This window comes from Pelophylax lessonae, assembly GCF_965119305.1.
Source record: "Pelophylax lessonae genome assembly, chromosome: 10".
NCBI lineage: Eukaryota > Metazoa > Chordata > Amphibia > Anura > Ranidae > Pelophylax > Pelophylax lessonae.
In genome coordinates, this window is record NC_138777.1 from 50,802,228 (window position 1) to 50,816,277 (window position 14,050).

Sequence of the window (14,050 nt, forward strand, 5' to 3'; positions counted from 1 at the left end):
GGTGAGCACTCTAGCATAAGGAACAAACTTTTTAGAGAAAGGGAATACAACAAGACACATGGCCACTCACTAAAACTAGAGGAAAAACGGTGCGCCCTTTCTTCAAAAGAATCAGAGACCATGCATCCCTGATTAAGAATAAAAAGATGGAAACATCCATCAGTAGACATGTAGGAATATATCACCAATTTAATATCAATTCTTTTGGCTTTTATGCATTAGAACATGTTCCAGCTCAGGAACGGGGCAATAATATAGATAGAAGATTACTACAAATTGAGACCCAATGGATATATTCGCTACAGGCTATGAAATATCCTGGATTAAACAAAGGAACTAGCTACAAACCCTACCTGTAAATACAATAGAATATGTCTATTTTCACCATTTCTTTACCTTATCTGTCTAGGTACTGATGGTTTACCTTATCCACCTCCAATGTTCCGTAATATGTTTATATTTATTTCTTACAAATGTCGCAATACATGTAAATTGTGTGGTGTTTTGTAATATCTTTATTCTTATGTATTTTTTGATAGACAGTTTGATTAAGCTGCGCGGATCTCTCATGCGGAGTTCCTACTTAACAACACACAATACTCAACAGTTTTTCCTTCACTATCATTAGGTCTGTTATGGGGGGACTGGGCACCTGCTGGTGGGGACGGTCTGCCTGGCTTTGGGTCCCCGTACGGACGCCCGAGGCGCCTATGGAACCCACCAGATTGAATGCTATCTGTCACCTCTGACTAGCGGTCGCTCTGATCATGGAGCCCTGGGCCCCACCCCTTCAGGGGTGTTGTGAGTGCGGTGTAGGCGGAGCCCCCCTTTTTCCTCTGCTGCTCTAACTAGTATGAATGCCCCACCCAGGTACATCGCCTTCTTCCCATCCTGTTATCTAAGTTGGCGTGGACAACTTGTGAGGCTGCGCCTCTGTGGGAGAGGCTTCAGATCGTGGATCGTACATGCAGTGGCCAGTCTTTGCACCGGGCATGCGAGATCCCTTGACTTTGCGTCCGAATCTCGCACTGACGTCAGCGAAGTGGGGGGTATAAAGAGGCTCACTTATATCCGGTTCGTCTGCTGGAGCACTAGGAACTTTTGTTTTGTCACTCAGCCATCGCAGGCATTTATATACTGAGCAAAGAATCTGAATACTTAGGACCATGTGATATTTCAGTTTTTCTTTTTTAATAAATCTGCAACAATGTCAACAATTCTGTGTTTTTCTGTCAGTATGGGGTGCTATGTGTACATTCATGAGGAAGAAGAATGAACTTAAATGATTTTAGCAAATGGCTGCAATATAACAAAGAGTGAAAAATTTAAGGGGGTCTGAATACTTTCCGTACCCACTGTAAATGGGCTTTGTTTGCAAATGTGAGAGAGGGGGGCTTTATTGCATCTTTGTGATACTCGATTTGAGAGTAAGCTACCTCCTACATTACCTGTTGCCTTTCTCTTTTAAATAGACCTGAAGTGGCCTAAGGGTCAGTAAAGTCTGGTGGTTTGTTTGATGCATATTGAGAGGTTATTAGAGTGACCATATTTAAGTGTGTGATATAATTTATAAACACTGAATATTTGGTTGTATAAAATGTTTTTATACTTCTTTTGATAAATAAAAGTTTTTATACATAACAAAATGTTTTTGCTTTCTTGTGTCTGAGCACCAGAGGTTCACACTACCACGACCAGAAAGTCGCCTCGTGACTTGAAGAGACTTGTTTAGAGACTTGGAAGAGACTTGGAAGAGACTTGTGCACTACTTTGAAGAGACAGGCGACTGCCTGGCTAATCTCTTTCTTCTTCCTGGAAAGTCTGATAACAAGTCGTGTCAATTAAGATAAGGAGGCGACTCCCATTGAAGTATATGGGACAGTCGGATCACAGGTCGCCTCAAAGTAGTACAGGACCCTTTTCTGAAGTCGGAGCGACTTCAGTAGTGCCAATTAAGATGGCACTGATTGATTAACATTGCTTTTGTTATGTCAAGCGACCTGGGGCTACACAAGTTGCCTCACAAGTCGTGCTAGTGTGAATGGGCTCTTAAAGTCCTGCACCCCATATTTTCTTGAACTCTAGACTAATTGGGATGTTGGTGATCATATTTTATTTATTTGATCCCATCCACAAAAACTTATAAACTGACACCAAAAATGGGGCACTATTCCTCCCACTAATACGAGTGAGGGGACACTATTCCTTCCTCTGACAATAAAGATGGGGCAGTATTCCTTCCACTGCCACCAAAAATGGCACACTATTCCTTTTACTGACAGCAACAATGGGGCACTGTTCTTTCCACTGAAACCAATGATGGAGCATTATTCCTTCCACTAAAGCAAATGATGTGTCACTATTCCTCCCACTAATACCAGTGAAGGGGCACTATTCCTTCCACTGACACCAAAAATAGTGCACAATTCCTCCCACTGACACCAAACAATGGGGAACTATTCCTCTCCACTGACACTATAGATGGAGCACTATTACTTCTACTGCCACTAAAAATGGGGCACTATTTCTTCCACTAACACCAGCAATGGGGCACTATTCCCCCCACTGACACCAACAATGGGACACTATTCTTTCCACTGTCAGTAACAATGGGGCACTTATCCTTCCACTGACACCATAGATGGGGCTCTATTCCTCCCACTGACAGCAATGATGGGGTGATATTCCATTTAATGATACCACAATTGGTTTTATTGCTTGCACCAATAGCAATGATGGGTCACTATTTATTTTCCTACTGACAACAGCCAATATTTGACTTTCTTACTCCAACTGACAACCGAACCTGAGACATTGTTTTATCCCACTGACACGGGGGCATTTTCTTTGCCTCCTGGCTGAAGTCCAGCCCTCCTAATGTGGGAAGGACAGTGGTCTGGCTTTTTGTTTTGAAATTTTGGAGACCCCGGCTCTACACAAATCTATAATTAAATATCGACTATAAATACACTTTATGAAAAATATACAGTAGCTGTGGAGCCCAAATCATTTTTATCAAATTTACTCTACCTATAATATTCAAGGGAAGTTTGCACCACGTAGTACATTTAAGTTGGAGTTGTATAAGAAGACCATAAACACGCTTTGACATATATTGTCTCTTTTATCAATTGTATGTATCTGCATAAGCCATTTTCTAGTATAATTCCATAAACACAGAACAAATCTACTTTCTAGTCCAGGTCAGTTTGCTGGTTTGCTTGTGTAAATTTTTTTTTAAAGAACGATACATGGATTCATTTACTGTTAATCCTGATGATAATGGCTTTGGCAGAGGCAAGCCTCTTGTTTCCTGTTTCTATAACAGATGTTACAGGCTTCAGAGCTGGGATAATGACTGGACCATACTGTAGCATTCCCGGAAAATAAACTGTCAGAAAGGATTAGTAATGAATCTCTTTGTGGATCGGTACTCCAATATAATATATCTTCTAGCAAAAGATAAACTGACATTTTCCAGTAACAGTTAACCTAACGTAAAATTACCACCGACATTGAAGGCATTCATTTTGTGAACCAAATATATTCAGAACAAGTGGCTTTTCCAATCGATTATTCATGCTTCCTGTACAGAAAGGGTCCTTTTAAAATGAACTTGGTATGTCCCAAAAATTGGCTAGGCTTACTTTATTGGTGAAATTTAAATTCTAAGTATAGAATTCTGTGATAGTCCTTAAAGATAAACTATATTGTCAAAGTATTGGGATGCCTGTCTTTACACGCACATGAACTTTAATGGCATCCCAGTCTTACTCCGTAGGGTTCAATATTGAGTTGGCCCACTCTTTGCAACTATAACAGCTTCAACTCTTCTGGGAAGGCTGTCCACAAGGTTTAGGAGTGTGTCTATGGGAATGTTTGACCATTCTTCCAGAAGCTCATTTGTGAGGTCAGGCACTAATGTTGGACAAGAAGGCCTGTCCCTGCTCTAATTCATCCCAAATATGTTCTATCGGGTTGAGGTCAGGATTGTGCAGGCCAGTCAAGTTCCTCCACCCCAAACTCGCTCATCCATGTCTTTATGGACCTTGCTTTGTGCACTGTCCAAATCATTTGGTGGAGGGGGGATTATGGTGTGGGGTTGTTTTTCAGGGGTTGGGTTTGGACTCTTAGTTCCAGTGTAGGGAACTCTTAAGATGATAGCATGCCAAGACATTTTGGACAATTTCATGCTCCCAACTTTGTGGGAACAGATTAAGAAAGTCCCCTTCCTGTTCCAACATGACTGCGCACCAGTAAACAAAGCAAGGTTTAAAAAGACATGGATGAGTGAGTTTTAGATGGAGGAAGTTGGCTGGCCTGCACAGCATCCTGACCTCAACCAGATACAACACCTTTGGGATGAATTAGAGCGGAGACTGAGAGCCAGGCTTTCTTGTTTAACATCAGTGCCTGACCTCACAAATATGCTTCTGGAAGAATGGTCAAACATTCCCAAAGACACACTCCTAAACCTTGTGGACAGTTGTCCCAGAAGAGTTGAAGCTGTTATAGATGCAAAGAGTGGGCCAACTCAATATTGAACCCTACGGACTAAGACTGGGATGCAATTTAAATTCATATGCGTGTAAAGGTGTCCCAATACTTTTGGTAATATAGTTTATTTTATTGATTTTTCTTTATACAAAACCGTTGTAATATTTTAGCACATCTAGAAAGTATTGTACTTCCTATATGTGTTCTATATTGGAAACTCAGCACTATAAACATTTTCTTTGAGTGGCTTGGTTCACACTGTAGTGGACTTCAGGTACCCATGTAAATCACAGACACACGGGTGTGCCATTAATTTTTAATGGCACCGCTACACATTGGAAAACGCAGCACATTTTCAGGTGCACGAAACCACATACAGCACCATGCGGTTTCATGCAGCTATGTTTTTAAAAAAGGGTTGGTGACTTTTTTCTTGCTTTTTCTGCAGGTACAGCAGCCAATTCAAATGACCTGCATGGATCTGCAAAAATGTGAACCTAGCCTTTGGACAGACCAGGTTCCAATCTAGTTTACAAATGATAATAAGATCTGCCAGCACAGTACAGAAAGGGTTATTTAAGGTAAAAATGAACTCCTCAGCCCCCTCTGCATAGGAAAACATCAGTGTTGGAGTTTTCAGAAAGAAAAAAAAAACAAATATCAGGTTGACCTTTTCCTAAGTTGGCTGCAAAACTGAAAATACACTTTAACAACTTCTGGACCGGAAGGTTTTGCCCCCTTAATGACCAGGCCATTTGTTTGCGATACGGTACTGCGTTATGTTAACTGACAATTTGCGGTCGTGCGACGCTGTACTCAAAAAAATTTGATGTCCTTTTTCCTTTTTTTCACACAAATAGAGCTTTCTTTTGGTGGTATTTGATCACTTGTGCGATTTTTATTTTTTTGCGCTATAAACAAAAAAAGAGCAACAATTCTGAAAAAAACAAGAAACAATATTTTTTATTTTCTGCTATATAAAATTCCCAATAAAAAATAAATAAAAAAATTAAATTTTTCCATCATTTTAGGCCAATTTGTATTGTGCTACATATTTTTGGTAAAAAAAATCCCAATGAGTATATATTGATTGGTTTGCGCAAAAGTTATCGAGTCTACAATCTCGGGGAAAGATTTGTGTCATTTTTGTTTATTTATTTTTTACTAGTAAAGGCGGTGATCAGCAATTTTTAGCAGGCAGATCGGACCCCTGACATTTTTGACACTTTTGGGAGGACCAGTGACATTACTACAGTAATCAGTGCTAAAAATATGCACTGTTACTGTACTAATGACACTGGTAGGGAAGGGATTAACACCAGGGGGGATCATAAGGTTAAATGTGTCCCTAGGGGGTGCTTTCTAACTGTGGGGGGGGGGGTTGTATTCACTGAATGAACACATAGACCTGTGTCCCTAAATAGGAGAAACACAGGATCCCTGTGTTCGTTACTGACCGAACAGCGGTCTACTGTGTTTACAACGGCAGACTGCCGTTCTGTCTCCACAGGGAGCGATGGCGGGTGCCCGAGGGCAATCGCGGTCATCGGACCTGCTGATTGGATCCCTCTTTGGCCAATCGGTGTGTGTGCGTGCGCTCCCACTAGCAGTCCCACGAGGCAACGTACAGTTACGCCGTTTCGCGGGACAGAGCTAATCTGCCGCAGTATATGTACTGCTGGCGGTCGACAAGTGGTTAAAGTCTCCCTAATTTTGTTGGACATATCAGATTGGGAGTACAGGTAAATGAGTGACACATAAGTACACCAATTAAGAATAAGGTAATAGTGGTGGGCGTAGTTTTTAAGGAACATAACTATATCATACTGGGCTTGTATGTAGTGTAATAGCTTGGTACACACTTTGAGTTTTTGTCCGTTCAACCCTCTGGGTTGAACGAAAAAAACTGTCAGCTCCAGCCGGAGCCACTGTACTAACAATCTGATGTTAATACATCGATCTCCCTCGCTGAGCTATTGTGTTCTGACAGGGGGGTGGCCAGAACATTCCGATCAGCGATCTCTGCCATTGGCTGAGAGCACTGATCAGGAGTCGGTCGGTTGCTGGTTTTCCAGCATGCTTGTCCGACAGAAGCCGGCCAAACCACCAGCTTCTATTGGACTGGCTGCCATACACATGGGCATAATGTCGGCTGGTTTTTATTGAACCAGCTTCAGGAACATACATTCCATTAATGCGGCAGGCAACTACTCCATGTAAAGACAATTATATAATTGGTTATACATGGCATGTGTAGCACCCTCCTAGGTAGGTTGCTAGGATGTATATAGTTAGCATAGTGTGGTCTCCTGCTCTCATATTTATTGTTGTCCTGCTTAACAGGAGGCTAAGGTAAAAGGTTCCTGCTTAAAGCGGAGTTCCACCTAAAAGTGGAACTTTCGCTCATTTGCTTCTTCCCCCCCCCCCCTCCGGTGCCACATTTGGCACCTTTCAGGGGGGAACGGGTACCTATTTTTGACAGGTACCCTTCCCCACTTCTGGAAGACGGCGCCCTCCTCCTTCCCCCGCCGCCGAGCCAATCTGAATGCGCAGCACGCTTCGCACATTAGGGACCCACCCGTGAAGCCACAAGGCTTCACTTCCGGGTTCCCTCACCAGCAATTGCGGCAGCAGCACCTGACAGCCGGTGGAAACATCGGCTGCGGTGCCAACATCGCTGGACTTCAGAACAGGTAAGTGTCCTATTATTAAAAGTCAGCAGCTACAGTATGTGTATTCATTTTTGGATGGGGAGAGGGGAGACTGGAACACCGCTTTAACAGGGAGACTGAATTGGTGCAGCCGGGGAGTCCTGTGTGTTTAACAAGTGTTACTGGATTTGCATTGACTTATCTATATCCAGGCAGTTTTGGAATTTGCTGGGTGGACAGGAGTGACTCACGCAGATCAGTGATATGAATGTGGATGCCATCCCAGCATATTGTAGGCACAGGGCTCTATGCATGCTGGGAGGGAGTATTTATATTCAGTGAGGAGACACAGGAAGTGGTCTTTGCCTGGAGAGGAGAGTCCAGCTGAGGAGGGGGCGCCTTGCCCGCCTCAGCACCTGCTGCCATGCAGCCTCAGGCTGGAGGCCTGGAAGCTGGAGAGCTGGCCCATGTGTCCTTAAGAGCTTACTGAGGGGAGCCATGCCTGAGAGGATCTGTTTGCGACTCCTGGGAGTACAGAACGAAGATCTAGGGGCTTGTTATTTTGTGGGCTACCCCTCTGTGCTAGGAAAGTCAGCTACTGGGTACAGCAGAAGGCGGAACTAGAAGAACTGGCTAGTGTCCTGAAGAGCAATAGTCTGTCCTTTTCATAGAGGAATTGCTCTAGAGTGCATGTTGCTGAAGACAGGAATTACACAGTCAAGTTGAAGCAGTTGTCCTCCTTGTAATTAGTTGAGTCTGGAGTATCCCACTATCTACTGTTCCCTATCCAAGTTCTCAAATAAAACATCAAAAACAACCAAAACCCCTAGACTAATTATTCAATAAATTAGTCTAAGTGTGTTCCTGGCTGTGGGAAATACTGTGTGCATGGCTGAAGAGATAAAGCAAGAGAGAGTACTTACAGGGGTAGTGCTACATATACAGTCAGGTCCATAAATATTGGGACATCGACACAATTCTAATCTTTTTGGCTCTATACACCACCACAATGGATTTGAAATGAAACAAACAAGATGTGCTTTAACTGCAGACTTTCAGCTTTAATTTGAGTGTATTTAAATTCAAATCAGGTGAAAGGTGAAGGAATTACAACAGTTTGTATATGTGCCTCCCACTTTTAAAGGGACCAAAAGTAATAGGACAATATGCTGCTCAGCTGTTCCATGGCCAGGTGTGTGTTATTCCCTCATTGTCCCATTTACAAGGAGCAGATAAAAGGTCCAGAGTTAATTGTGCTATTTGCATTTGGAATCTGTTGCTGTCAACTCTCAATATGAGATCCAAAGAGCTGTCACTATCAGTGAAGCAAGCCATCATTAGGCTGAAAAAACAAAACAAACCCATCAGAGAGATAGCAAAAACATTAGGTGTGGCCAAATCAACTGTTTAGAACATCCTTAAAAAGAAAGAACGCACCGGTGAGCTCAGCAACACCAAAAGACCCGGAAGACCATGGAAAACAACTGTGGTGGATGACCGAAGAATTCTTTCCCTGGTAAAGAAAACACCCTTTACAACAGTTGGCCAGATCAAGAACACTCTCCAGGAGGTAGGTGTATGTGTGTCAAAGTCAACAATCAAGAGAAGACTTCACCAGAGTGAATACAGAGGGTTCACCACAAGATTTAAACCATTGGTGAGCCTCAAAAACAGGAAGGCCAGATTAGAGTTTGCCAAACAACATCCAAAAAGCCTTCACAGTTCTGGAACAACATCCTATGGACAGATGAGACCAAGATCAACTTGTACCAGAGTGATGGGAAGAGAAGAGTATGGAGAAGGAAAGGAACTGCTCATGATCCAAAGCATACCACCTCATCAGTGAAGCATGGTGGTGGTAGTGTCATGGCGTGGGCATGTATAGCTGCCAAGGGAACTGGTTCTCTTGTATTTATTGATGATGTGACTGCTGACAAAAGCAGCAGGATGAATTCTGAAGTGTTTCGGGCAATATTATCTGCTCATATTCAGCCAAATGCTTCAGGACACATTGGACAACACTTCACAGTGCAGATGGATAATGACCCGAAGCATACTGCAAAAGTAACCAAAGAGTTTTTTAAGGGAAAGAAGTGGAATGTTATGCAATGGCCAAGCCAATCACCTGGCCTGAATCCGATTGAGCATGCATTTCAATTGCTGAAGACAAAACTGAAGGGAAAATGGCCGAAGAGCAAGCAGAAACTGAAGACAGTTGCAGTAGAGGCTTGGCAGAGCATCACCAGGGATGAAACCCAGTGTCTGGTGATGTCTATGCCTTCCAGACTTCAGGCTGTAATTGACTGCAAAGGATTTGCAACCAAGTATTAAAAAGTGAAAGTTTGATTTATGATTGTTAATCTGTCCCATTACTTTTGGTCCCTTAAAAATTGGGATGCACATATACAAACTGTTGTAATTCCTACACCGTTCACCTGATTTGGATGTAAATACCCTCAAATTAAAGCTGAAAGTCTGCAGTTAAAGCACATCTTGTTTGTTTCAGTTTAAATCTATTGTGGTGGTGTATAGAGCCAAAACAATTAGAATTGTGTCGATGTCCCAATATTTATGGACCTGACTGTATATACTTTATATACTGTACACAGTCTATAACATGCAGGATTTAGTTATTTTAATACAAATACTGCTCCAAGACTTTGAACGACCAAGACTGCAACAAAAAGGTCCTTCTAGGGATGACCAGATCAAGGACAGAACATCATAGTGCAGATACAGATTATTTTTTGTTGGTAAGTCCAGGTGGTATGAATATTAAGCACTTTCTGCACCTAAACCCCACATCAAACAATAGCAGCATTGGGTTCTCAGCACCAAGTACTAATGCACAGAGAAAAACCATACTGGTGGTGTAATTAGTATACAGATTATTGGGTCCCCCTGGACTAGTGGACTTTCTCATCTCCTGGCCTTTCCTATCTCCTAAAAAAAAAAACATTTCATTCAGCTGTTCACAAGCTTCACAAAATGGCTTCTTTTTAGCTTTGATGCTTTAATTGACAAGACACCATTTCATGAGGGCCACATCGTCCTCATCTCCAAAACATTGGGGGCAGGTGTTCTTAAAGCCTAGTACACACGCAACGATTATCGGCCGACCGATCGTCCGTCTTTTGTCTGGAGTTGTGTTTTGTTGGTTGGAATGTGCCTAGACTGCACACGAATTTTCTCGCCCGACAAAATTCTACTTCAGAAGTGATGTCATGTGTTGGATTCCTTTCTTTGTGTTCTTTCTTCTCTGAGCATGCCCAGACTTGCTCATTAGATTTTTCCCTGTCGAAATCTCTACTGACTGCACGAAAATCGGCCGTGTTTTGACGGCGGACAAAAATTTTATAGCCTGCACACCAGATTTTTTTCGGCCGAAAAGTCGGAGTCGGTTGTCGGAAGCATCATACTAACAAGCCGAAAATCGGTAGATGGGTCGTTGGACGAAAATTCCGATTTTCGACGCGTGTGTACGAGGCTTTAGTTTATTAGGGAAAAAGGTTGATAAGACTGCTTGAGAGCTCAGGAAGAGCAGATAGTGTTGACAGAAAGTTGGGAGCTCAGTGGATTCCTGGCAGGATTAACAGGATAACAGGTATTTTATGTAACTACCAAACAGAAATAACAAAATGCATTCAATGATGACCAAATTGGATCAAAAAGGAGAAGTCCAGGGTGTCAGGTTTTATATACACATTAACAATAAATTCCTTTTTTTTTATTTATTAGACACACATTTTCTCACTTTGTCATCTAACAGAGGCTTTTAGGTAACTAATGAAACACAGATTTTCTGACCTGACAGCAAAACATGCCTTGGAATTATTATTTCAAAATGCTGGGAGCAATGTGACGGGTCCACTTTGATCAGTCCTGTGTATTTATCTGGAAACATAAGTTCTGAAAGCAAAAAGCCGACAGTCACTACTCCAAGGAAATAGCCCATGGTGACTGCAGCAATAGGCTTCAACCTTCATAGCACTTCCACAGGTCGGGGGTCTGGCTGTGAGGGCAACGTAGATGCTCAGCAAGGCTCCATCTAGCTACCAGTCCCTCATCTACAACATTAAAGTCTTCTCTACTTTCTTCTCCAGATGATGCTTTTATGCTGAGATATTATCCTGGGTGCGCTTGTGTCACTAATGTAAGTGGATTGAAGAGGGGCTGGCGAGTTTGGTTGCTAAGACAATCTTCCAATTTCTTTCATGTTATGAAGAGCTGGTAATGATTTTGCCATTGCTTGAAACTGCACTCAGACCTTTCTCATCTCCTAAGAAACCTTAAATTTAGCTTTGTTGATTAGTTTGTAGTCATTTTCTGTCTTTACAGTAAAGGAAGCCTATAACGCTGGATAGAATGCTATTGCAAAGGAAAACAATAATTACTACTTCAATTTATACACTTTGCACTATAAGAAAAATACAGGGTAATACTTGTAAAGCATTTATTGAATGTCTGTTAAACATTTACTCCTTTATAAACTCTTTCCCATTTTTTTTTTTAAAACATTTATTTTAATTATGGATTAACTAATTAATTAAAGTGATTGTAACCGACCACCTTGTAAAACAACCCATTCAGTTTGAAATAGAAATGAAAGGCAAAAAATGTTCGTATAGATATATATAAACCTACATTATAAATACCTTATTTCCCCTTTTATATAAGTGATTACATTCCCTTTGTTCTCAGCTGCATAAGAGCTGGGGGAGGATAAGCAGCAGCACACTGAGCTTCTCAGTAAATTGCTGTGCAGGAGGGGTGTGTCAGGACAAGTCTGATCATTGGAGGAGAGCAGGCTGAGTTCCCAGCACAGCTAGGGAACTGACCATGGTGTGCTCTCCTGTGCAGTGTGGTCAGTTTTTAATTGGAAAGCAGAGGAACTTGCAAGAATACCAGGGGTTTCACACACAGGAAGCAATACAAAGAGAAGAGGATACTTCCTCATACAAGTACAGTATATGGTACAGCAGCCACATATTAGGAATATGAAGTGTTGGGATAACAAACGCTTTACGTGTGAATTATTGGTATTATTATGCATTATTTATTTAATTAATTAATTTATGTATTTATGAATTAATTGTTAATAAATAATTTATTTAGAAAACATGAGTGTAGACACCTTCACTAGCAGAGTTGTATAAAGTACTCGAAAACCCATACTTGAGTAAAAGTACAAGTGCTCGATCAAAAAGTGACTTGAGTAGAAGTGGAAGTGCTCGATCAAAAAGTGACTTGAGTAGAAGTACTAAAGTATTCAACATTTTTTGTACTTAAGTATTGCAAGTAGTTTTTTTTTTAAATTTTGCTACTCAAGTACTGAAAGTAAAAGTACCAGTAGTTTTGAAAAAAAATTGCTACTCAAGTACTGAAAGTAAAAGTACAAGTACTGTGTTATGTAGTTATTAAAGAAAGAAGTCAAAAGTTTGATCATCATAACACATTGAACACATTGTTTTTTATTATTTCAAATGCAGCTTTTATTTATACATACAGTAGCATTTATTTTCGTATGCGCTGATAATACACATGTTTTGAGCTTCATGAAACCTGCCATCTACTGTTCTAGCAGTGGTAATTTTTATAATTGTAACGAGTAACTATGCAGCACAAAAAAAAAATATCGGAGTAGAAGTATTGAAATCATTGAAAAAATGTAGTGAAGTAAAAGTGGAAGTAAGAGAAAAAAATTCTACTCTAGGAAAGTACAGATACCGCCTTTCGGTACTTAAGTACAGTAGCGAAGTAGTTCTACTTAGTTACTATACATCTCTGTTCACTAGTGAAATATGCCCTTTCCCAAATTTATCAGATACACCTGGAAATGTGAACCCTCAACCTAAAAGTGTCGCTTTTAACAATTAAATTAAACAAAATAAAACTACTCCAAAACAATATCATGAAAATGCTAATACCCAAATACAGGTGAAGAAAATCGGTAACCAATTAAGTCAAGGGGAGTATGGTATACATATAACTGTATTGCATAAATATAAAAATATGCACTTATTAATAAGTGAAAAACAATCCTTTAGTCCATTATTGCAGCACATAAAAAGCAGTGTCTTAAAACAGGGAGTGTCTCATGGTTCTTTTTCAACATCCAACAAAACCACTATAAAATGGAAAATTGAACACTTACCTTTCCATAATTTTCCTTTCCTGGTGCCTTTCCATGGCAGCATACGCATCGGTTGGTTGCTTCGCCCCTGGCCAACTGTAGGACCTTAAAAATTCTATAAAAGAGAGTGATACCCCCCCGCCCCCATTCTTGTAACTAGACTCAAACCAGCCACAAGGATAAGAATGAGGGAGGTAAATATGTTGCCATGGATAGGCACCAGGAAAGGAAAATTATGGAAAGGTAAGTATTCAATTTTCCGTTTTCATGGTGCCTTCATGGCGGCATACGCATTGTAAATAACTTGCTACCAGGGAGGGAATGCTGATGAAATAAAATTTTATTTGACTGTCATGAAACAGAAAACTGTAAGGTCTTCCTCCCAAAATCCCAGGAGGTGAGAGTAACTGGATCTAGGCTATAGTGAGCCATAAACGTGGAGAACAAGGACCAGTTTGCTGCCTTGCATATTATTTCTGGGGAGACCTTTGCCAAGGCTGCGCAAGATGATGAAATCCCTCTAGTCCAGTGCACATTCACTTCCTGAGGAACAGGAATCCTTCCAGCTATTGTGCGTTTCGATGCTGCTTGCCCTTTTATTACTCCACTAGGTACCACAAATAATCAATCATCTTTCCGGAAGTGTAGTGTAGCGAAGTAGGACTTTAAGGCTCTTGCCACATCCAGTTCATGCAATTTGATGAATTCTGTTCTTCCGGAAATGCCAACAGGACCCATCCTTGATTGAAGTGATATGTGGAAGGGACCT